This window comes from Anser anser (genome assembly GCF_964211835.1).
Source record: "Anser anser genome assembly, chromosome: 3".
Lineage (NCBI taxonomy): Eukaryota > Metazoa > Chordata > Aves > Anseriformes > Anatidae > Anser > Anser anser.
Genome location: NC_139722.1, coordinates 74,831,604 through 74,858,444, shown reverse-complemented (window position 1 = coordinate 74,858,444; position 26,841 = coordinate 74,831,604). Strand labels below are relative to the sequence as shown.

General features: G+C 39.5%; 2 long non-coding RNA genes across 4 annotated transcripts in view; both read right to left on the bottom strand.

The window, feature by feature from the left end:
- The window catches only part of LOC310896474, an 88,823-nt gene that overhangs the window by 54,687 nt on the left and 7,295 nt on the right, over positions 1-26,841 (bottom strand). The gene's annotated exons all lie outside the window — the stretch shown is intronic.
- On the bottom strand, positions 3,906-12,716 carry LOC310896298. Of its 3 annotated transcripts, XR_014581364.1 has the most exons (7): positions 12,618-12,716; positions 11,032-11,159; positions 9,043-9,303; positions 8,323-8,498; positions 7,428-7,508; positions 7,153-7,241; positions 3,906-6,906 (listed from the first exon to the last, which is right to left on the bottom strand). It is a non-coding gene; the product is annotated as an uncharacterized lncRNA (long non-coding RNA). The 3 variants fall into 3 exon arrangements; XR_014581365.1 differs by lacking the exon at positions 11,032-11,159; XR_014581366.1 differs by lacking the exons at positions 9,043-9,303; positions 11,032-11,159.

The window sequence follows — 26,841 nt, the reverse complement described above, 5'->3', positions numbered from 1 at the left end:
ACTGAATTTTTATAATAGTAGTATATATAATATATTATGTGTGCTGGGAAAGTGTGATTTGCTGTTTAAACCTGTCTGTAGGAAGTGCTACACATTCCTCCAGATATTTAAAAAATAATTCAGAAAGCTGTTAGTTAAAAACAGAAAAATAACTTGCCCTTTTTTCTTTTTTTTTCTTTTGTCAGACTCCCTGAGCAGTGGTCCAAGTACTGTTTCATTTTCTATTGTATCCTCATTTGCTCTTGATTTGCTTGAGACTTCATAATGGAGTAAAACCTGGTTTAATCTGGACAGGCCTCCATAGAAGAGACTACATAGGTGTACTGCTCCAGAAGAAGACCAACAATAACGTCTTGGCTTGCTATCCTGGTCTCCTGTTAGCATCAGCACCACCCCACCCTGGGTGCAAGGCAGCACCAACCTCTGCAGGGTACAGACCCTTTTCTCCTTGCAGGGCTATGTGGGGAGCTCAAGCCAACACTCAGACTGTGCTGTCTTCCCACCTTGACCTGCAAAACTGAGCACAGAAACAGTTCATTTGGGTAGGTCTCCCTGCCTGTGAGGATGTAACCCACACAAAAATACAAGTTCATAACAGTCCTGCCCAGCAAGAAAGCCCAGTCAGGGTATTTAAGATACACAATTGTATTTAAAGGGAGCTTTCAAGCATTAGCTCATTGACTTATGGAAGACTACTGACTGTTTTCTGCCTTTAAGTTTAGATTATAAACTCAAACTCCCAAATACATTTTAGCAGATAATATAGGCAAGTTTGAAGGGATATCAGCTAATTAATCTAGATTTAATGTTTTCTTTTTAAAACTGGGGTGAACATTCAACCTTATTCCCCCCAATTAAAATAGCTGTAGTGCACGAAGGCGTAATAACCTTAGAGAATTAATTGGATTTTGCAGCAGGCTGTGACAAGCTGTCCAACACATATTCATATAGTCCACTCTGCTTTTACAAGGTAAAGCCACATACTGCAATTTATTGCTGCTTCTTGAGATTGAAATTAGAAAGAGTATTAATGTTAGAGGAAAATATATTAGCAGAAACACTTGCTGGAGCTGAGAGATCTGCCTTTTGGCTGAGATCAATAACCAGAAAGCCAAAGGCTGATCTTTATCAGAATATGGAACAAATGCCTAGGAGAACAGCTAATAAGTGCTGTCCAGAGACTTCATTCCCTACCTACAACCATGTGAAAAATGTCGCAACTGGGTCCCTACAAAATTATAGGCTTCATTTAGATGAAAACTTCAGTTTCCTTTTGTTTAACTAGCAATAAAATTTTGCAGCACTAAAAGCTGGAAACCGCTGCTGTAGCTTTCAGTTGCAGATATAACGTGACTTGACATCAGTGAATGAGATCCTCATAGGGACTTTGTTTCCTAAGGTGCTTGCACAGCACCCTAACACCTTGCACTCAAAGGAGGTTCCCACACTCAGCTGAGGACAGGAGCTGCTTGTCCAGTGCACCAGTTAAGTAACCATAATTCACAATATCTGGAACATTAAAACTTCTGTATCTCATTGGAGCAACAAGCAAAGGTTGTGCATCGACGACCACATGGTTTCTTCAGTATTAGACTTGGATGAGCTGGATGAGCAGGTACATATTGACTCCCTTGCAAATGTGCTCAGTGAAAGGGAATTATTGCTTACTGGGTTTATTGCTGTGAGAGGCTAGAGGATGTAATTGAGGAAATGCTCCTTCTCCTTGTGGGCTGTGTCCTACTGAGCCCAAAATTATCACATCCTCATACACTGAGGGAAATGGGTTATGCATAGGCTGTAACATGTCCAGAAGGCATGAATTAGCAGTAGCTAGGCTTGGTGTGAATTTGCCTCCAAGGGCTAGGCATCACCATTGGGTCTTGGAGGCTGGGGATGAAATTCCACTGATTAAAGCACAAGAGGACACTGCATCTATTAAAAACCATGACAACTTATCTGATTAGGAAGTTCATCCTCACATACAACATTAGGTTTGCCATGTATTCATTCAGATGCATCTATATGACCAGCCAAAGAAAATAGGTCTGGACTAACTGGTGTCTGCATAAGTGTCTGAACAGAGAGACTTGCACTTGGATTTCCGATGAGGACGTTGCTAAAGCTACCTGTGTTTCTGCCAGCTAAAGACAGGCTTCTCATATGTTCTTTACTAAGTATATGTCTCACACTGCAATGGTGAGCAAGACAAAATGTGCCAGCCCTTTTATTCACAGTATATCAGGTATATCTTCTGTGTCTTCTGTCACCAACATCTGTGCTAGCTAAAAGGCATTCACATATAGAATATGGCAATATCTTGATCTTACACAGTGCTTTTAACCTGTAGGTTTAAAGGTGATTTACAAAGGAAGTCAGTCCAATTAGCTCCCTTCCCCACCTGAAGAAACTGAGGCATGAGGAGATACTGAGACTTGCCTTAAGTGACCCATTGGCTGACCCTGGAGTAGAAAAGTGTCCTCAACCTTTCTGATGTCCTGTCTACTAAGCCACATCACCAAGTTCAATCTTTTATTCTGTAGTGACTCAGGCAGCTTAGATTCAGACAACCATATCATCTGAGGGACTTGCATTAGTTATGACCCTTAAAATTGAGGGAACTTGCTAGACATGCATATTCAATAACAGGCCATTGACACCAACAGTTTATTTTTCAGTCATCCAGAAGTCTGAGTACATCTCAGACTGTACAGACTTTGCCACAGTTTCTAACACATAAAGCAAGAGCAACTGTAAAAGCATTCAGTAAACAAAGTGGGGATGCAGTCTTGACACAGTTAGAAAACCTTGCAGAGGGCATTCAGATACCGCAATTGATTTATTATGTACAACTTGTTTATATTTTGGCTTGGAATGTACACAGTGAGAAATAATAGATAAAGTTTTAGCAGGTCAAATAAAGAATGTGTATTCTGCCTGTCTACCTGTGCTCCTGGAGTGTTTAGATACAGTGAGTCAAAATTAGCAAGTGACAACATGAATAATCTGGGGTGGTTCAGATGATTAGGTAACATCCTAAAAGGAGCAGGCCACTCAGGATTCCATATACAAGTGCTCAGCATTGTTCTCGCAGGCTATGAATAAGGATGATGGTGGGTATGCTGAGGTGTTGTTGTTCCCCACCCCCGCCCCCCCCAAGTGGGAAAAAAAGGCTTGATTTAAGCACGCAGACAGATCTGTTAGTTGAGCTTACAGAAAACAGGCCCGATGATCTTGTAACCCCACACACCAAGTTCTCTTCTCAGAGACAGGTTAGCTATTGACATTCACATACCCTCCAAAGTACAGTGGTATAAACGGGATCACACCAGAATTCCTGAGGAATTGGTTTTGTGAGCATAATAGATGGCATGGCTGCTTTCTGGTGAGCATCTGATGAGCCACCACCACTGAGACCCAGGAGCTAAGCATGCCTTTACAATCTGTAAACCAAGGCCACCACACATCATCTCTCCAACTCAGCACTGAGGCTCACTTAGGAGACAATAAGGGGGAAGCTACATTTTCTGTAACTTATTAGGGATCAAAACCTTCAAGCTGAACAGCTCTAGCAAGCACCCAATTTAATTAAAAGGATATATCAGGTGAAATAAAAAATTGTGAAGGAAATCTGAATCCAAACCCAGCTTGAGATTTAATGCCCTGAGAGTAGGAGATGATTTTGACCCTCTCTCTTCAATCACATTTGATTCTGCAGTCCACAAAAAAGGCCTATAAAAGTTAGGGTTTAATTGAATCCAAAACAGTTGTTTAAATGAATAATTAATTTATATGCCAACTGGTGGGTTGTGAGCTGCCTAGTGCCTGAAGGAGCTGAGCCCTTGCAAAGTACTGCGTTGTAGGTACTCCCAGCTTTCCAGGATTCAATTTAATCCTATCACCCTGTCATATATATAGGTACTGGAGACCACTGTTTTTTTCATCTTCTCAATAACAAGTTGTAATGATGTATGAAGGAAAAATATCACTGCCTACAGAATGACTAGAGAGTTAGAAGTAGTGATCCACAGACTGATAGGTTGTGCTATTTCAGTATTATTTCCCTGAAACATTGTAAGCAGAGCCCAGAAAATCCAAACCCTAACAAACATGACAAAAACAGCAAGAAATTAGGGTACTTCTGGAAGGAACACGGCTACAAGAGAAACTATTTTTATTTCATAATAAATGCAATTATTAAAGTCACTTCAATAGAAATAAAAGGGACACCAAAAATGCATTACTAAGCTTCAAGTTATATTTCTTGTACATTTAATTGCTGGATTTTAGATCAAAGCTAATTGTTTCTGTGTTTTTGGTTTTTTTTTTAATATTTCAGTGCTTTTTAGTGGAAGTGCACTAACATTGATATTTTCTATAGTAGAGCTGAGTAGCACTGTTAAGTGGATAACAAATCCTTTGCTCTATATTAGAACCCCAAGTAGCTGTTAATTTATAGGCTCTCAGAAAAAAAATTAGGGCAAAAATAAAAGGAATGAAGTTAATTCATTTTTTTTGCCACAGCACAGTTTTAGTTTTCAACCCACCTGGGATTTTGTACTGTTTTGAACCAGAGCTCTACAAATCAATGTGAACTGTTTTATAACTTGTTAATTGTTCCATCTACCAATATACATGCATAACAGAGGAACAGAAATTGAATGATCAGTGTTTAATTATATCACAATTACACTTAACATGTTGTATGATTTAATCTTTTACAGCTATACTGATACTTATCAGGAAATTCATGTGCAGTTAGATAATTTTTCATGAAAAAATTAACTGGATTATATTCTATAATTTTCCTATTCTAAGAATAACTAATTATTTCACAGAATTTATTAATAAGCCCTGAAGTTTTGGGGAAATACTAATTTGCAGCCATATTTAGCTGGGGAACATACAGCATTGGTTTTATCTTTTAGAACATTATAAGACAATTATTAAAATTTTGTGGAAAATATAATTTCCTTTAACTAATACAAAGTCAGCAATTGATAAGCACCAATGCCTTTTGATGTTGAAAGGTCTTGCTATCTCTAAGTCTTAATTTATATGCCTACCAAAAATGTCTTGAAAACAATGGATACAAATGCCTGTTGAAATTGGAAGGTATCCATGTTTGTTGATAGGTATTGAAGAATAGCCTATGGCTATCAACACCTAAAGGTAGGTTTCAAAACTGAGATTGAAAGTTATCCATGCCTACCATTAGCTGATACCTACAGATATCAATGTCTATCAATAGGCATCCAAAATGATAGGCAACGATACCTATTGATACCAAAAGGTCTCAGTATTAGTAGGTTGTGATGTCTGCAGATATCAAAAAATGAGACAGTTGGATGTAAATGCTTACTGAGATCAAAAGGTATTAGGTATTAACACCTACCAGTAGGTACCGATATTGATGCCTACAGATAAGTGTTGACACCAGTAGGCATCAGTGCCTGTTGTTATCAAAACGTCTCAGTAGCTATCAATTGATGTCTACTGATATCAAGATTGGTCTTGAAATTTATAGGTATAGCCACCTATTGAAATCAAAAGGTATCTATGCCTATTAACCTCCACCAATATTTGCATCAAAGTGGATTATAATAAAACTAAATTGACTGCTAGTAAGTATGACTTAGTAACATCCTTTTTGAAATAGTTTGTCAGTGATGATTTGAAGATTACTTAAAAGGGCAAATTCAGATATATTACATGTGTTTGTATAGTTCATGTAGGTAATACAGACTTTGTAATGGTCCAAAAAGGGATTTGCCAACTGACTTGAGAAAGACCAACTAGACTTCCGAATGGCTGAAAATCTTCATAAATACAAGAGCATTCTGAAGTGCCAAAACCCACCTGTACATTGGAAAATTGCTTGATTTTATACATACTGCAGTCACATGTGAAATAGCCCATTCTAGTCTGCCTATTTGTTCCTACTTAGAAATTTACAGGTAATTGTACAGCCCATTTCCCTCAGAAGATTGAGAAGTTCTCTCTCCTGTGCCCAGCTGTGCTGTTTTAAGAGGTCTTCACAGTTTCTGGTAATACAATGGCAAAATTTCATGTCATTAGCTGCAATGATTCTGGTATCCTAGGACTATATTTTTTCACTATTTCATACTGCATTCTGCAGTAGAGGTGTACCTTCAAAGTCAGAATGGCCAGTCAAAGATATTCTTACTTCCCTTATTTCTTTTACTCTTCCACAACTCATTTCTCACCACATACAAAACTGAAAACCTTAAAATACTTTCTAGTTAAATTAGAGCGCAAAACATTGTAGTCACACTTGAGATATTTTCTTCTTCCTTTGGCTTACCCTAAAATTAATAAATGCCTTATGTATTGTTTGGCACCAATTCAACTAAGTTAGTGCAAAATCATACCGTAAAGGCTCTAGACAAATAAGCAGTCAAAAAAATCACTTGAAGATCAACTGCATTGGGGATCAAGTTTACTTTGTCTATCCCACAGCACAGTTAGAAGAACCGCTTATATGAGCGGTTTTCCTCTAGCCAGTGCTGTCAAACCAGCAAGCTTTAAAGCAAACTGTTTGACTTTGCTTTGGAATGGTTGAGGAGCACTCACACAAGCCATGCAGCAAATGCCACCCTGGGAGCAGAAATATCTAGCAGAGACTTGGTTAACAGTCAGGTGACAGGAGGGCCAGTGGTAACACACAGAAATGGCACAACTATTTCTGAAACAGACCTCTAACCTCAGTCTCTGTTGCATAGTGCTTTTTTTTTTTCCAGAGGCAACGAGCATGGAGGTGAACAGTTGCTGGAGCTCAGCTGATAAGCAGTTACTCCCTCTTCAATGGTAATTTATCATGAGGTTGGGTTCTTGGTAACAAGCTGGTGAAAATACTTACTGAAGACCAATCCTTTCATGTGGATCACGCTGAGGAAGGAATTTAATTGCTAAGAGACGTTTGAGACAGTACAGAGAAAAAAAAGTAAAAAGAAATATTCTTTCCACAGGCTTTTCACTTCTAGACCTTTCTAGGCACTCTGGTTGCCTCTGACATCCTTCCCCACCACCCTCTGCTTCCTTCCTTGGCAAAACCTCTGGAATAAGATATTCCTCTGACAATGTGTGGTGAGTGTACTTACATATGATGTACATAATCCCAATGATATCACCAACCTTTGGCCAGGGCCTTAATGCCTGCTCTTGGTGCTCTTACTTCAGACTCTGGGAATTGCAGGAGAATATTTGGAATATAGGGTGACAATCTTTAAGAAAAACATATATAACAGGTCATGGATGGGCAACCAGCAGGCTATAGAGTAGCCAAAACATCAGTCATAAGAAGAAAGAATATTCAAAGGCAATTATAACAGATTTCTTTTAAAGGTTTCTAATTAGACATCATTTTCATGGGTTTGTCAAGAAAACTCTTGTAGAAGAGAACTCTTTACCTCTCTGCAGTCAAAGAGAGAGAGAAGAAAGAGTAGGAAGGATCAGAGGGCTTTCCAAAGTAAGTGGCATCTGTGCAGCACCTGAAATTGGAAGAAAAAGCCATGCAGTACAATATGTTTGGAAAAAAACACACTTTGATGATTCAAGGCAAAAAGTAGCATAAAACAAAAGGTATAGAACTAGAGAGTTCTTTTTATATCTTTTATGCATGTCTGCTGTATGGAGTCAGCTTTTTCAGAAATAATGTATCAAAAACCCGGCAAACATTATTGCTGTTAAAGCAAGTTTTGTTATAACATTTAAAGAAAACTGGGAATTTTCCAAATATCCCCTAAATAGACAGGGTTATCTTTTTCCATTTCCTTTATTTTATTTTTTTCTAGTCAAAATTATACATGGATGAATACAGGGGTTTTTTTGTTTCTTGCCTTTTTTTTTTTGTAAATCTGGAGAAACATGTTTCATTTGTTCATAAACCACTTGGCTTTTGGTTAAGGGCCCAGAGTGATAAGAATATTTTCTGAACCACAGATGACTAAAAAATTTAAATCAGGGGATTAATGCATTATTCTGAATTCACAATGTGCCAGGGGAAAAAAATGACTCAATTGAATGTTGATGGCAAAAATCCACTGACCTCAATAGGCCAAGATTTCAGTCCTTGTTCTTTGACAATTTGCTGATATGAAAATCAAATATATGTATCTTTTGATACAAAGCCAGCCTCCAAACATCATGCATTTATGAACATCAAATACGAAAGGGGAACAATTATGTTTGTTAACTAAACATGCATTTAGAAATTTAATCAATGCTTGCGAACACTTCTCATAGCACTTTGCCAGTGTTGCCTTTCATTGTTAGCTAAAATAAGTTTTCTTCTATTGCTCTCACTGTTTTTCTCTCCTGTTTCACCAGGACTGAAAATCCATGCTGATCCGTTCATCTGAGGGTGGTTGTCTCAGATCTGGTCAAGCTCAGCAGTGATTGAATATTGTCACCATGTGACGGCTGTTCGGGATCTGTGTGAAATGCTTGATGGGTTCAGTGGAGTCCCAGGGAGTTGCTGTCTATATTATGAAAAGTACAACCAGAAATGACGTTAATTAACAACTCTGGGAGTTTCCAGGCAGCCAAGGACTGAGTAAGCAGCAGATGATTGAATTACTCTGGCACTTCTGGGGTAGTCCCTTCCAGTCAGAAAGGTGGCTCATTGGTGAATCCTGTGTGAAATCTTACACTGCACTGACACAAACCTGTGAAGGATTTTATTCTCCAAGGATGCAAGCCCAGTACCTTTCATCTCCACTAGAAATGTAGCCAGTTACAAACAAAAAAACAGAGGAGAATAATTTTTGTCCTAGAAGTTTGGCTGGGCATTATTTTACTTTACAATGTGGCAGCGGGTGTGAGCTATGAACTCTCAGCCCTGGGGGTAAATTAAGTGAAAAACTCATTTTAGGAAGTAGCACATTAAACTACGAGAATGCATTTGTAAATCTGTCCCCTGTGCTCTGAAGCAGTCTTCCTGGGGCCAGCACAGCCTCAGCAAAATGTATGAATGCACAGCTGCCTGACAAAAAAAATAAAGTAAAAAAAAAATCACAAGCTCACCCACAAGCACACTTGCAAAAGAGGAGAGGAGCCATGGACTGACCCAAAAGCTGCTGACACCATCTCTATAAATATGCAACTGAGTTTTCTCAGTTTTCTTTGTCGTCTCAAACAACTGTCGAATAATCTTTCAAGTAGATTTCACACCATTCTTCAGACAACTCATTCAGCTCATTTGACTTCATTTATTCATTCCTTGCTAACAAAAGTGGCAGAGATGAACTCAGTATGTATAGAGAAACAAACATATACAATGAACTCCTAAAGGAAAGGAAAAAATAAAAGCTGTAATTGCATTTCTTTGATTCCACTGGCAAATCCACGGAAGGTGGGCAGCCCTCCCTGTGGATGAGAGTTAAGAGAGGGATTCTCATGACATAGCAGGTTCTTCATTTCTGAAGCATGCTATTCACCTGCCTGTGCACACAGCTAATGGCATCAAGCACTTAAACACATTTAAACTCACCTACAGCTTTTATTTCATTCCCCATCAGAATCACCATTTTACTACCTGTAAAGTTCATACAACATTCAAATTTTCTGATTCATCTAAATTTCATATTCTAATAACCCTCCCTAGACACACTAGTATCACTAGATTAAAATATTTTACATATATATTTGTTATCTCCAAGAGAGAATTAGTATATTCTAGTCAATGTAATTTAGACAAATCAGAGATAACTTCCAGTGTACAGTATTCACACTGCATTTATCTGAAGCTAATAACAAATAAGTAGAGTTCATAGCTATTATATCCTAGAGGTAGATTACACTTTCTATTAACAAGAGTAATTAAAGATACACAGTCCTGGGGTTAGGCTTCAACATAAGGCAAGAGTACTTGCAAAATGCTACCCAGTTACCCACTGCAAGCAGGTAGCTCAGCTCTGATGCTGCGTATTGCAGTGTGTCAGATCTCTGCTCCAAGTGCTTCATCCCTGGGAAGTGGTGACTGCTGGGAATCCTTCATTTGTCCACTTCAAGGAAAAAGAGCTGTGGTTGTAACTAACACTTCCCATGTCCAGTGCACAGAAATACCCCAGCCTGTATCACGTCTTGCCTTGTGAGGCCAGGTGTGTCTTGGGTAGCTGAGTGTCTCTGTGCCTTAAAGGCAGGCTGCATACCGCTGCTCAAGGACTGAGAGATTTCTAGGGATAGCATCACTTTCTGTTTTGCTGGAAGGACTGGTATAGCAATACACATACACTAAAACAAAAACAAAAGCAACAACCAACCAAAGCAAACAGAAACCAGCAATGCTATTAGAAAAAGTCTGGACAAGACTCAGAATAATTTCCATAAGGAATCCAGAATCCATCATCTTCGTTTTAGTTTCTCCTACTTTTCCCACAGCCTTCCTGCTGCTTTTGCTGTTCCGAAACCCCCCTCCTGGTTGTCTATTTGAATCTTCCTGTTACCCATGAAGGCAATGCTTTTCAGTCACTTGAATGCCATATTCACTTGCTCTTGCCCCTCAAAGCTGACACCCACTCCTCTAGGCCTAGGCTTGGAGTGCTGCTTCTACATTTCATACTTAACACAAGCAACAGGACCACATCAACTCAATCAACTTAAATCTTTTCTGAGTCATTTTAAAGCAAATGCTCCACTGGGGACACTTCAGACATGAAAAATAATTCTGTCAGTCCCATATGGCCCAGTTATTACAACCAAACTGTTTGGCCTCATCTCAGACAAGTCAGTGGCCTTGGTCTGATTCCCCAGGGACCTTTCATTAGATGCCATGGATCAAAGGAAGCTCCTGGGGCCTCTAATGCAGAATAGAGACCCCCCAGAATCGCACTAAGTCTGTAAAACTCTTCAACAGCAGACATAAATCCAGTGCAACTACGGCATTTTTTTTAAAGTTTATTTTTACACCTCTGACTATAGAACAGGGTGGGGAGGAACAAGGGGAGGTCACAAGCTACTTTGAAGAGATTGGTCTGCAAAACCTAATTAAACAAATCTAAGTCTGTAACTTACCTATGGGAAAATTCTTAAAGCACTTACAGGTTTACAAATGCTGCAAAAGCAACGGTAGTGTTGGACTGTGTCTCTCTGGAGTCTAAAAGCATCATCTTATTTGTAACTGTCAGCAAGTAACTCTGATTCTGTGAACAAAAAAGTCATAAGGAATAAATAATAAAATATTAGGTGGTCAAGGTGTACCACTTTGGGGAGTGAGGTTTGTATAGAGCCCCTGAGTACATGACCAATCCTTGCTTTACTTTGAAGGCCTCACTGATATCTTTCCTTCCTGTTTTTAGCTATTTTATTACTATCTTCCCAAGGAGGAGAAAAAAAAAAAAATGAAACAACACACCACAAATTATCCAAGCACTTAGACATCTTTAGATGTTACAGTTCAATAGCAGTTTACTGCCATTTAGGTAAATTGTGCTCAGCAGTGAGCCACAATTAAATGAAATCTTCATTCTAAATGTCTCCAAGATAAGGGTGTAGATTTACTTTCCTCAGAATATATCTTTATTAAATGCACGTCATTACAACATAAAAAGATTGGTTCCTAAAGCAGACTCTGAAAGATGGCTACATTTATTTTGCTTGCTTCCTTAGATAACTACCAGAAATGCCTAGAGCAAGATTCTGTTCCTAGAAAATATTGGGCTATCTGGGAACTTTCTCCCTTTGTAGTTCTACCCCATTCACAGGCACTCAGCTTGCAGGCTTAGTTATGAGAGGAAAAAACAATAAATAAAACTTCACCAGTTTTAAACTGGTTGGTTAAAATGGACAGTTTAAAACTTCACCTTCTCCCTACCACACCACCCTGAAGAAATACTCTTGCTTCAAGCTGTATCCATAAAAGCCATAAGTACTCCATGCTTAAGTATCCAGGTTATTTCCAATGTGTCAGACACAGCACCATCATTTCAAAGAGATATGGACACTTGAGAGGAAAGAGCCAATCCTCCATCCCATGATAGTTTGACTATTTTGACTGTGGTGGAGAAGACAGGAGAAAGAAACCATAGAGCAGGTGGTCATCATTTTGCCTGCACTGTCTTGTGCAAGTAGGGAGTGCTGTAGAATAAATCTACCCCAGCCTCTGCTCCCAATTTTTTTTTTTCTATGCTTGTCTGGGCAATAATTCCAGCATCAGCACACACAGCGTGCCCCAGAGACTACCAGCTGAGGTCAGAAGCTATGCATTCCTCACTGCAAGGAAAGGCAGCCCCCCAGGAACTTGTCTTTAACATCCAGATGAGGTAAGCTCCATAAGGTGGGGGGCTGACCAGCAATACCTTTATATTGTAGCTGTATATTGTAGCTGTCTGTTCCTGGGGCATGCACAGCACAGACCTGGGGTCTACCTCTCCAACAAGCTTCCTAGCTCACAGCAGCTCAAAAAACTATGGCTTCTTTTCCCGTGAGGCTCTCCCAAAAGATCTGATCAACTGTCTGTGCTCAGGGCATGGCAAAAAGTTCCATATGCATTTCCTAGTGATCTTTTGTGAGTGATATACATTACACTGTTAAAAAAAATAATTAAAAACAGAATTGAATTTGTCCCATATGAAAATAACAGATTGACTGTGTAGTCTTACCAGATCCTGAATACCCTCTTCAATGTGCAGAGTACCTCCAACAACAAAGGGCAGCTTAGGAATGAGAGGGGCAGTATTTTTAACACCTCCCAGGGTAGGGCCCACCCTCACCTGCCACACATCACTGTTGCTATCATCATCCTCATCACTGCAGCCAGCTCAGTGCTTTGGAGGAGCTCAGGAGTTACAGCTGAGCAAGGCAATGCAGGCACCAATGTTTCAACACTGCTGGTTTGATATAATCTAATTATAGCTGTGACGAGCAACTGCTGGGCTGTGTGGTGTTCTGCTAAGTAAAGAGCTCCCGAAAAATAAGACATAATTTTCACACAAACCAGAAAAATGAGGAGTTGTCTTCCAGATAGCTCTAGCTGACTATAGGGAACACCAAAGTGAACAGCCTATTTATTATATTACATCTGACATTATGGGAGCCTGTGTAATGTAATTATCCATAAAAGTCCCAACAGTCTGCCAATTGTTCCTCACAGGTGTACTTGTTTTTAAGACAGCTTTCCTAGACATCCATTACTTACAGCCTCCTGCTTGCCTTTATCTGTTCTTTAAGCAGTATTAGGAGGAGTTCTTTTGCAACAAATAACTGAATGAAAAAAATTTGAAACAACACACAGGCTCTCAGTTTAAAAATATATTCTTATTGTGGGGTTTTATTTAAATCTCTATTTAAGCGGGATATTTGATGAATATATATATCTTGCTCATCAGCATGCTAGAATGGAAAAGTTCTTTTGCAGGCTGTGGGCCTTACAGTCACCTCAATAACTTTGCTGAGGAGTACAAAGAGCTCTAGCTTTGCAAAGAAGAGGAATCTTGCCCCATGAGATTTGGTGTTATGCTTGTTTACACTCCAAACTCTGCTTTGCAGAACAGGAACATTGCTGAGGAAAAAACAAGTACCAGGACAGGGGATTATGATAAGCAACAGAGACACTGAAGACTTAGAATGCAAGAATGCACACCCTTCCCCACACCACCCAACCCCAAATCAATGTCCTGCCAAGGAAATATATCAAAAACTCACTGAAGAAAGGATGGTCAGCTGTGTTTCTGGACAGCAGTAATTAGCCTCTAAGCTTTAGGATATCAGAGGGATGGTGAGGGGTAATATCAGGGGGAGAGAGGGCTGCTACTTTCATACATACAGTGAAATTACTTACATATCTAGTGAAGTACATTTGATTGGTTGGGCTTCTTTAGAAAGATAAGGTACAACAAGACCATATTTACTTGTGTGAATTATGCTATAGGATTTGGAGTGTCCTACACCATCTCATAACCCTGGTGGTATCCGAAAAGAGTTTTCCACAGACTAATTTCCAGTCTTAATTCAGCTCTCCTATTCAAGAAATTAGTAGAGAAATATTGATTTGTAATCCCAGCTTCTTTATGATTGACAGATGGCTTCCTTGAAATGGACATTCTGTCAGGCTGCTTTAGTTCAGGTAGCTTTATCCTGTGCCTGATAACACCACCTGAAACATTTCACCCTCACTGCTGCCATGGATCGGTCCTCTTGAGAGTAGTTAGCTTTGTGTTGTAGATCATGGAAAGCCTTTGGTCTGCATTCATAAAGAGATTTGGATAAGACTTAGGAGCCTAACACGCAGTTGTGCATGGCTCAGTCTAAACGTGAAATCCTTAAAACCTCAGTTAAGCTGACTAGAGGTGCCTTGGGAGGTTTCTCCAATCTTTACAACAAAGTTGCTGTAGCCCTGGATATACAGTTACGAGCTCGTTTGCCTTATTTTTTTCCGTTTGTGCAGTTGCACGTACATGCTCACAGGCAGGCAAGTATGCTCCATTGCTCTTGTATGCTTGGCCCAAGTCAGGAATCAGCCTTGCAGAGCTCCTAGCGGAGCTCCTGCCGCGTGCTGCCTCTCTCCACGCTGGACTACAACTCTGAGCCTTCTCCTGGAAGTCTGTGACTAAACACTGCTTCAGAAACCAAGAAACCATGCCTTTTTGTCAGAAATATGATGTGAAGACTGACTGGATAGTGATGACTGATGGTTAACGTATTCTTCCAGGTTGGAGATTGGCTTCATTCTCTCCTCTGAGAAGATATGATTTTCCATATGGTAGTGGTTTGTGAGTACGCCTGTGACCTGTGGTCTCATGGATGCTCACTGTGACATTGCACTTTTCACAGGTGCAAAGGCTGGAAGTTAGATCATACCTGTGAAGAAGTAATAGCAAGCAGTTTTTCTCTGGCCCAGTGAATGTTAAGTTATTCCATGTGAAGCAGCAGAGCTAAAACAGGAAAGAATGAAATTACACCTAGCTCACTATATGCTGGTGGTTGGAGCTTTTCATGAGGAGAAAGGCACCACCATTGCCTCCTCTTCATCATTCCTGCCTTTTTTCTTATTGCCTGTCACAAGTTTTGCTCCCCACTTGGTATACTGCCTTTTCTGGATCTAATTCTTAGAGAATAGTTTCTTTATACTTCATAAGAAGCCTACCCATTTAACTCGGAAGCTGTGAATCTTTTCAGGCCTCTGGTAAAAATAAAATAAAAAATAATTAAAAAAAATAAAAAGAAAAAGGTATTAGTAAAATTCCATTGCATTACAACAGTAAAGATTCCATACTGACAGTGGTAAAAATTCTAGCAGATGTCTAAAGTAATAGATGGAAAATCCTCATTGGAAACTCCTGCCTTCAAACCACAATGTTTGTGATAGGTGGAAAGAATTTCTAAGCGAGGATATTTTTAACTAGGTACATTTTTGAGAGGTATTATGACAGTATTTTAATTTTCCTATTTCAAAAGACTGGTGTAAGCATGGAAAGTGTGATGTTCATGTGAAATGAGCCTTAGTTTCTCTCTTGTTTGTAGTACAACATGCCCAGTGAAAGTTTTAGTGTCTCACCTAGTATTCCTTACAACACTGTCCATCCAATCCCAGAGAAACACTTGGGAACAAGAAAGGATTCATTTTCCAAAGGAAGACTATAGTCCTTGGAAAATTCACCAGGCTATTTGCTTAGCAGTAGAATGGGGAAGAAAGGGAATGTATGCAGCAGTATAAGACCTACCCAAACTTAATCAGATTGGATCCTCTGCTCTCCACTACCAGGTTGCTGTGTCATGATGGTGTGACATAATCAAGAAAGATGTTCAGTTAATGATGAACACCCTGGTTTAACATAATTAAAATATTACCTTTGCCCTGGTAACTCTCAATGTTTTTACATTGTTATATGAGTGAATCATCCCTCTGCCTAAGTGCAAGGTCATTGGACAGTAGCAATTTAAATGTATTCGGCTGTGGCAGAGAGAGATTTGACCAAGGTCGCTGGCACTTACAGTGGTCCTTGTGAAACCCACTGGGACAGGTGTGCTGTGCACCCATTCAGCTATGCCACATCTTAAACTGGATAGATTGTTCAGTTGTATGGTCCTTGGCACACACTGATTTAAACAGAGGGCAGTAATTGGTCTCCTTTGGATCCATGCTTTGCTTTCCAATTAATTATGTTTCTTCTTGTTAAAGATATATAAAAGGAATAAGCAAATGCTTTTTTGCTGCCATAGTGTCATGCCTGTGTATATGTGCAGTGCTTTCAGCCTGTAGGAGGACACAGGATAAGATTACTTTCTGAAAACAGTATTGGCACCAGCAAAGGTCCTCTTTCTACTGAAAGAAAACATAGAGAAACAAAAAGATATCAAGGGAGGAAATCTCCCAGCAGCAGCTGTGGGACCTAAAACATACTGTTATCTCACAACATACACGCTTCTTCTGAGCCGTTAATCCTCACATGTATTCTATAAATGGAATTATAGTTAAACATGAGCAACTCCTAAGAATAACTCAACTGGTTCAGAATCTTACTATATTTATTAGCTAGATTTCAATCATATTCAAACACCATGCCAGAAACCACCCAATCTAAAGCTTCAGACAGCTTTGAAAAACATTTAAGAATACAAGAACATGGAAGATACAAAGCAAAAATTGACCTGAAAAGCAACATTTCATCCATCTGTTTTATCCCCAACTGTAGGAGAGGCAGTTCTGTCTAATCATAGGAAACAACAGACTGTGACTTGAGATCAGGGCTTGAATCAGCCACATTGCAGCTGCATAGTCCAAGGCAAACGACTCCATGTTTTTTTCTGTCCCACCCTTTTCCAGCCTCACCAACAAAGGATGACAAAATTCTGGAGCTGAAACTCTTTTCATATAGCTGCACTCTGTCCATAGGCTCATTCCTAGACAAGTCTCAACCCTTAGTTCCTGTAAGTCTTCTTGACTCTCACAGCTTAAAAAAAAAAAAAAAAAAAAAAAGGGTAATGTAAGACCAGGAGAAAAATGAGATCAAACAGGTGTTCAGTAGAATTACAAGGAGGGTAGGAACTAAGGCCAGGAACCTACAAGTTTATTGGAAATCCTTTTTTTTTTTTTTTTTTTTTTCCTCTCTCTGTGATATAGTATGCATGGAACAAAACCATAGGAGTTAGGATTTCTGGGAGGAGACAGGAAAATGGGAATGATCCTGCAAGGAGACCCACTGATGATGGCTAGAAAATGAAGGGAAGAGATGGGTGACAGAAAAAGAAACAAAAAGGAGAGGAGAAATCTATTTGCAGATCATACACCTGGATTGGGAAATTAGGAAACTGACTGCTTTTAAAGATCTACTGTTTTGAGCAACCCACATATTTTATTTCACTAGGCTTTGTATTATCCAGGGTCTTTCAGGGAATGTCTGTTTGTTCATTTGCTTTGTATTCTGAGAAATTCCCCATGCTAGAAGCCCCCAGAGTTTATAATTGACCACATACTTGAAGATGGATGAAGCTGAAAGAAATGACATAGCCACAGAGAGAAAAATACTGAATTGAAGCCTATTAACAGGGAAATATGCTGCCACTCCAAATATTTGCTTGTATAACAGCAATTTTCAGCATGGGATCTGTACCTGGTGTCCCCATAGGCTTTGCAGGTAAGCAGTCTGGAAAGCTAACCCAAAGGAGCAGCTCTATCTTCTGCCAAGGCCAGAAGATGCTGTAACAATATCCAGTATTCTTACTGTAATATTTATGAGGGGGCTGGGAAGATTGATTTGGCCACTGAGGATAGATTTGTGAGCATCTGCTGTAATGGTACTAAAAAGAATTAGACTCATCAGGAATAGTGATTCATAGCGATACTAGCAATGTTTGCTCTTTGCATATTAAGGAAATCTACTAGGCCCTCAAATCTAAGAATAAGTTACACTTCTATATGCAAGAAAAGCCTCCATTTTTACACAGCTAGAGTCACAGTCAGGAAAGGCCCCAAATGTGTTTGTGTGCCTGCACACAGGAGTGAGTGGATTAATTGAGGGATTTCCTTTGCTGACCTGCTACTACAGACAAGAGGAGACGCTACCATATTTTAAAGCCATGTTAGAAAAAGTTGCTGTCTGAAAGAGCACAGATGAAGAAATCTAATGTGCAGATCAGGAAAATAAAATGACTTCGCACCAATCTGACAATAGCATTTGCTAGACCCAAGCTAGACTTTGGGATCCCATGGAATGAGAAGAGATGAAGTAGGCAATGCATTCTCAACTCCATCTGGAACCTAGGAAGACGATACATGAATTTGTTTTCTTTTCATGTATCACATTAAGGACAAAGAAATGATGTTCATTAACTGCCTTCCATCCTTTCTGAAGTATGGCCAGAAAGTCATCCTAACATCCTGACCAGAGGTCACTCATAGTTGTGAAGAAGTCACTCAGACTGGGTGAACCCCTGCCCCCTCCACTTCTGCCCCTCAGGTGAACCAGCAACACAAGAATTTTTTAACTCAGACTCCCCATTCCTTTAGTTAATTCCTCCATATTTTCCAGAGATAAGGAGTCCTAAGGAAAAGTCCTATAGATCTTAATAGAGCTAAAATAAACATTGTGTTTTTAAAATTAGAACTCAAATTGATATTTAAAATGATGATCTGCATATCTAATTCTCCATAAAATTCTACAGAAGAGCTTGAAAAACAAAACAAAACAAACAAAAAAACCTGTGGAAAAGATTTCTTGTTTAATTACAGGGAAACTTGCCATAAATGGGTGCAATGTACATTAGGCTTTCTGGAGATACTAATCGAGCCCCCCCTCCCCTCCACTTTTGAGCCTGAATATTCTGTCCTTGAGCCCACATATGTAGCTGAAAGAACAGCTTCTTTAGTACCGTCCTGCTCTAAAAATGAGTCTCTGCAAAGTCATGTGCTCTGCTTGTAGCCATGTTTGCGACAAGTGTTGCATACGGGGTGTTTAAGAATACGGCTGCATAAGATTAGCATCAAACAGCTGCTTGCTTAAAATGAGACAGACATTGGAAACAAATGAAGACGCAAGAGTCTTCAAAGACCATTGAAAAACCTCCTCTTTCTAAGGAAGCTCTGCCCACATTATCAGTTCAAAGAAGTAAAACATACTTATTTTGGTCAGCACTGACAACCTTCCTCCATTGTGTAGCAGTTTTCTTCTCAAGGTACTGCTTGCAGAGCACAGTCCTATTCATTGGGAACAAAGCTGACAAAATCTGCCTCTCCGCTTGGCACTTTCAACAGATCACAGCGTTTATACAGTATATTTGGTGAGTCAAACATCCATACTGCCAAGACTCCATGCGTAAATGCAGGGCTACCCACGTTGGCACAGTGTAGCTGAAGAGGTTCCCAGTCTTATTTATTGGGAATGTATGTTTATTAAACAACTATGCTTCAATATACAACTGCCTTTTTCTTTCGTTTCCTCTTCTTTTTCCCCATGGCTTCCTATGATCTCTCTGGCACCAAAAATTCCATTGCAATTATAGCCAATGACATGAATTCGGCCTGAAGTCCAGATATAGACTTCACACCCCTCTGGAGCAATCATTCATAATTTCAAGGGTTTAAGGAATTTCAGGAACGTCTGCTAAGAGCTAAATCTTATAGAAAAATAGCTTGTTCACCACCTGAGACATAGGGACTGTACTTTCTATTTTAGCTCTCATAAAACATGTACAAGGGCTCAGACATTTTTGACACATAAATCTCAGATGCTGAAAGTTCACTCTTGTTCTGCTGCCCCTTAGAGTTATTTCAGGCAATATGCCACTCCCCACATTTCTGGAACTGTAATGTCACCCTTTCCCCCCACACCCATAAGACTGTTATTATGAAAACTTTGGAAGTTAAACTCATTTTGTAGTTTCTTTATTCTTTTCTGAAAAATGTGCTGCCTTGCTTGCCAGTCAGTCATACATCATACAAAAAACATCTCAAAGATGGAGGCACAATGTGTCCCAGGCACATAGATGGTGTCCATTTATCTTGTTTTCCTGCGAATGCTTATTTTAGAACAAGAGACAATGCGCATTCCTGGTGTGTATTCAGTATGAGCTAAATTGTCACAGGCATTGAAAAGGGTGAGTTGTGTGGCCAGGTGCCCCATCTGCAGACCATGAAACCAAACAGTCTGGTTTCTGGCTCCCAGCTACTCCTGGGAGAGAAAAAGACAAGGTGAGTCACTCTGTCTGATGGAGGTCACCAGCAGCCTTGCAACATTCCTATTCTGAGATGCCAGGAAGAGTTTTTGCCAAACTCTGATGTTTCTTTGCTCATAGGAAGCTGTATGAAAATGTGCAAGAGGAGTGTTCCTTCCCTCAACCTACAACAAGGTGGTTAACTTAAAACAATGAAAAAATATGGATCTAGCTTTTTATTTACCAGCAGCTTCAGAACATGACTTAGAAACAGTCCTTAATATTACTCTATTGGCTTTGGTAGATTTTCAACAGAGGTCATGCTGTGCCATTAAGAGCTGAAAAAAGACAAGATATGCTTATGCCTGCATTTAAAGAACATGCTTTTTCTACTTCACCAGTTCTTCAGCAAAAACAAAGATAGAACTCAATATTCTTGATAGATCTTGGATAAAATGACAACAGAAAAGAAAAATGTTTCAGACTGGTTTTATGGGCTGGAAAGAAACGTGACTGGGGGCTTAATCTATAACAGAAAAATAGTACCCCCCAGATGATTTCCACATATTTTAATTCAGTAGGTGCTAACCAAAGAAAACACAACATGTGTTCAGACTGTTTCAAAAAAAAAAAATCTTCCTTTTACATTTTCTTAGATTTAATTGTCAAGGTACAATTTACTCAAGTACTTGTGGCGTATTAAGCACTGCCGTATCTGAACTCCTCCCAGAAGTGCATTGAATAGCATTATTAACATTTCCATATGCCGTTTGTTTTTTGTACTTTTCAGGATATGTACGTGGAAGAATGTCTTATTTACTCCTATATTTTTTTAAAAATACTTTGCACTTGGTAAATGAGTGGAGTGTCAGATGTGGTGGTGTAAATGAGCACAGCTTGGAGCCATTCCTATTGTACTCACCGAGAAGGGCCTGTCTGCTGGATGCTTCTGACTGCTTGAATAGATGTCCTGAGAAAGGAAAGGTACTGCAGTCTCCTCTATTCTTCTTCCAAACTAGCATTAGTCAACAAAGATGTTTTACACTCTGACATATCAAATCCACAGACATACTGACCACGACAGTGTGACATTGCTATGGGTGATGTTTTCTGGTCCCTTTAAGCATGGAGTAAGAAGTCATTTAGAAATACTTTTCCAGAAGACGTCTTACAGAAGTTTTAAATTATTGAGGTTTTGTGTTGTTTCAGTCCCATTAGCTTCTCCCACCTACTGCCCAAAGTACCATCAGGAGTATTTTCTGGTCAGGTAGAGCCCTGTGTCTTTCCCAAATGTAGAGAGACAACCTTTGTCACACAGTTTGCTGTGAATATCAATCCAGTAATACAACACAGTATATGTAATGGTTACCTGGCTCATGTGTACCATGTAAACTATTTCCTTGCTGAAGCAAACAACCAAATAACAAACGACAAAACACTGCAACTCCACTGACAATCATGCTGAAATCTGAGTTAGGTGGCATTGTGTGTGTCTACTGACATCTACATCAAAGTGGTAATGGGGAAGAAGGAAAAACTGTCTGTGGTTTAAACCCCTGAGGCAAAATGTAGCACAAATACTCCCTGAAGTCAGCAGACTTTCATAAGTCATACATCTGTGCTGAATTTGCTTCCCAGTGTCCTGTTTCCTGGATTTCGTGGGGCAGGTGGTGGAAGTGAGCTCCCTCGGAAGCAGCATGCTCTCCACCCAGGAGGAGGGCCCTTATGTTTCACAGTCATGAACTGTCTGGTTGATTAATAAGCAATTTTGTTGGACTTGAGAGAGAGTTCAGATTTTCCTCCCTTGCCTGCAGAGCAGGGCTTTACTAGGGCAGGGGTGCTAAACAGGGACTGTCAGAGGCGTTAGGAGCAGATGGTGGAAGGGAACGGAGGGGTTGAGAAACAAAGAGGATGCTACATCCTGCTAAGTCACGGATGCTATGTGGCCTCTCCAGATAACAGCCCGTGATGCCTAGCAGAGAACCTGGCACAAAGTCTTGTTCTCTGAAAAGACTTCTTTCTTCCCCTGGATAAGGAAAATCTTTCTGCTCCTAAAGGAGACAAAAGCAGCCATTCAGTTCAGAGCTGGGGCTGTTTTCATGGCTTCTAGAAAACACACTGAACTCCAGTATCACTGATAAATGTCTTAAATGAGAGCACATTGCTTTCAGAGGACAAGTGGCTACTTTACCTAAATGTTGAATACCTGAATGTTAATCAAGAAAGATGTTCCAAACCAATTCCACTACAATAACATTTTTCTTTCCCCAGCCAGGCATTTATTTGCACAGGGTGCATGGAAGACAGTGCTATGATCTCAGTTACACTGCTAACTGTTTTTATCACTGCCCTTTAACTACATGTAAATGCCAGAGTCTGGGATACTCGTAGTTACAGATTTGCAACAGAAAACTCGGGATTCAGTGGCTGAATGTTACCTGACTCTAGCATAGTGGAGAACCAGGGAAACACCCCAAAATAACATTTCCACCTCAGAGGGATATTTCAAAGAGTGATAACTCAAGTAGCTCTGCAGCAGGACCCATTTTTGTTTTTCCTATGGAGAAGAGGGAAGTAAATAAGGAAGCACTGTGGTGAGGCCAAGCAGTCCTTCCCACCCCATGGTGTCAGGTGGGGACAGGGACCACAGTCATTCATAGGAATATGTCAGCTGGGACAAGAGCTATGGTGAGGGCATTAAAAGGCCTCTAAGATAAAACCTAGGAGGTCCTTGTAAGTCAAATGTAGAACTGGGCTTTCAGGGGCTATGTGTTAATGGCAGAACGCTAAAAAAATTGATTTTTTATGGAATTAAATTTATTTTTGAATGGATTTTTTACTGAAGTCTGTGGATGAAAATGCAACCCCCTGTGAAATGAGCCCAGTGGGACCACTCCAGAAAACCTATGTGAAACCAACACAAGGTTTCTTAAGCCTGTAACTGGAAACTCTCCTTCCACAAAGTCTTAACTCAGCCCTGTCAGTATTTACAGGGTTATTTCTAATAAAATGCCTGCAGAATTCAAAGTATGACAAATGCTACAAAATGAGAAAAATTAATTTCTTGGTTATTTTGCAAGATGCTGGAAAGGTATTTTTAAAATAATAATAATAATAATAGTCATATTAATTTGATATGCTTCAGAACATGAATGCAAAGGAGTTCTTTTTCAAATAGATTCATAATATTTATAATAACCCTTATGCTATGCTGCTTCTTGCCACCCACATGAAAGAGATGCCATACAATGTTTTCTGATATTATTTGCTTAGCTGCAGAAATTTTGGCATAGTATTGTGTAGAAAATGAGAGGAATCAGCTGTGTGCTCTTGATATATTACCTCCTCCTGTAGCTTTAAATGGTTACAGCTCTCCCATTGCACCCCAGAAGTGACTGCATTACAATAGGTGAATGCTTTCCTGTGTATTTGGATAGTGTGTAACAGATTCTTTGGATTTAAAGATATTTGATGGATTTCTAATAGGATTTTTAGTAGAGCTGGCTGGCACATTCAAGACAACTTTATTTAATGTATACCACTTCTTTGGGTAACTCTTCTGCCAAACCCTGACTGGCAGCAGCGAGGACCAGGTTCTGCATTCAGATGCCCTCTTTTAACATCATCTTGAGACATCATCCAAAACCAGGGAGAAACCAAATAAGACTGTCAGAACAGCTAGTGAGCAATATATCCCCTACTCACAAGCAGTGAATCAAACAGGCTTGTTGAAATGGCTTGTTATTTGGGAAAGGACAAAAAGAGAGAAGAGAAACAAGACAACATAAAGAAACAATCTCCAATAGGTTTCTTTCCTCTCTGCTGCACTCCCTTTTAACCAAAGTAGACAAGTAATCATTCAGATTGTTCTTCTCTTCGCATATTGATGCTTATTGCCTTTCCTAACCAAACCCATAATTTGCTGACCCCTACTGATGTTGAACTGTCTGAATTTGGCTGCCGGATAAGATCTTTTGAGGAAAATCACAGCTGACAGTAAAGGGGCCAACTCATCCACCCATGTCTTTCTCTGCTGTGATTTCTACTTCTCACCAGTAATAGAAAATGGAGCCCATAACACCCCACTTAAATAAAGGAGCTTCCTTAAAAGTAGGGTCCTTCATTGTCTCTCAAGTTTTTTTTAGCCCAATTCTTTGATCTGCAGCATTAGATCTGGGTGTTCGCTCACACTCTGTAGCACTGGATAGGTTTCAATGAAAATGTCATAGGAAATGTCTTATGGCTCATGGTCAACAATCTCTCTCAAAAATGTACTAAGAAGTATGGTATCAAGACCCAAAACTGGTTCTAATCTTCATTAATCGTCATTGCTCTCTGGAAAACTTTGCTTTTAGTGTATTCTGTAAATTCTAATTTTTTTTTCTGTGTCTGAATCTTCTCATTCTCCAGCTGGCAGTGTTCACTGTTGAGGGAACAATCTCACTGTTATGCACAGGATTTTCAGAATCACAAACCTCTCTTAATATTATTCATTGATTCCAGTCCACACACTGATTTTTTTTTGCAGAATATGCTATTTTAATCAGTAATAACCAGAGTTCTGTGGGTTTCTGTTTGTTTGTTTGTTTATCTTATAGGCAAGAATGCGGTAGAAATGTTAATATGATTGTCTACCTAATTTGTAATATTAAATCTGTAATTTTATCATCACTTTCCTGTGATACGTTGTCTCCTTATATTCCTTCATATATTTAACAGAATGGTTTGTTTACAGTCTGTAGGGCTAGGCTGAAAAACATGTATATATATTGTGGCTATATATTCTTTGAACATAAAACTAACATTAAAATGCATAGCGAAGATTGAGATGGATTATATATAAAAGGCAGGGATGGAAGCCATATCGTGCTGAAAACAAAGTAAGCTTTACCACTAATTTAATTTGAGGCAGGATATCACTCCAGTTGGGTACATGCCTTAGGCCTTCCTCACAGGAACACTTCTTTATGTATGCACCCTCTCACCCTACAGCTACTTTTCTTTCTTAACTTGGTTTTCCCATCAGCAAACTCCAGTATTTGGGGTACTGATGAGAGACCTCAGTGTCCATCAGTTCCAAAACAAGGACAGTCTGTTAGCTGACAAATAAGTACTTTTACTTTGTACTTTTTCAGAAGTTACAGTTTCCTGCAGAAAACACTAGTATCCACATGGACTTGGAAGTCAAATCCCCAGTAGGATCAGAATTACTTCATTAAAGCTGAACAACCCTACACTTATATTAGCAGTTGATCTGACTGGTAGAGTCTCACCTTGCAATATTGCAAATGTGGGTGTGGAAAAAAAAAAAAGAGTGTTTTCCAGCACTTAAGAAAGTATAGAAAATTTTAGTATTATAGGGATCATGGATGCCAAAGAGTGATCTTGTCTGTATATGAAGGTTACAGAACTTGTAACTACCTTTGCTGACAAAGCAGAGCAGTTGTAGGTTTCAAAGCCCATTAATTTGTACTGTGATATAGACCTGGATGAAAACTTTTCGCCAACCAAAGATCTCAAAACTGGAGAACTCACATACTTTGAATGAGAACATCATACAATCAGCTGGGCTACAACCGAACTGGCCAAGATGAAGCTTAAAAGAGGAACAAACCCTTTCCCAAAGAGGTCAACTATGACAATAATGATTCTGGGGCAGACAGGGATGCCTTTTCAGTACTTATGTACTCATTCCCTGAATGAGCACTTCTCAAATAAAATTCCTTTCTTTGAGAAATTCCCAGACCTCTGTACTTAGACCTTCAGGTGCAAAATACAGTAGCAGATACTGAGTCCTCTAAGATTTACTGGCTTCAGCTGTTTTGATGGCGCTTAGTGTTATGTGGGAGAGAGCTGATAGCTGTAAGATTTACACTGGGAAAGAAATTAATATCACAAAAAACAAGAAGACCTTGCTCTTGAAATGCTTCTTTCTTTTTAAATCAGAAGAAAACTCACCTATGTACCAGGATATTTAGAGGTTGTAGAATTTATTAGGCATAAGGAAATAACCTTGGCAAAACTTGCTTTTCTGTGTCAATACCTTGAGCAAGAGCAGATTCAGACAGATGTAAAAGGAAGTCCTGAAGGAGGGGAAAAAGATTTAAGTAGTCTGGGATGCTGTTGTCTTGTAATGCTGAGCTAATTCAATAGCCCATCAAGCATCCTGGCACAAGCATACAGCTCTCTGTCACATCATCCAGACTGCAACCAGAAGCAAAACAAAATATTTCAATTAATGTACCAGTGCTGGTAACATGAAGTCCTTGTCTTGTCTGGATTTACCCTTTAGCAAATTATATACATAAATAAATAATGGCTGACATTCATAGTCTTAATGAAACTGTTGTGCTCACTATGGGCAGACCTTTCCTTTCACAATATTTTCTTCCTCCACCTTTATCAACTTACTAACACCATTATGTTTTCTCCATCACCCCAAATTTAATTCCATATTGTTTTCATGCTGGTGTAGATGATGAATCTCACCCCAAACCAGCTCCGGCACCTCAGCTTAGTTCTCATATTTTTAGGGCTGTTTTTATGTATCACAGCCATCTCCCACAGATGGCATGTCACATCTTTAGTCCTCTTGAGACTACTCATTTCCTGATTCCCTTCCTTTCACAAGCCCCTAAGATTTCTGTCAGTCTTCAGTCTGGAACAAAAGTTTTGTTTCCCCCAGCTTTTCTGTCTCCATCAGAGTGCTATAACCAGTCCCCTTCACTCTCCTTC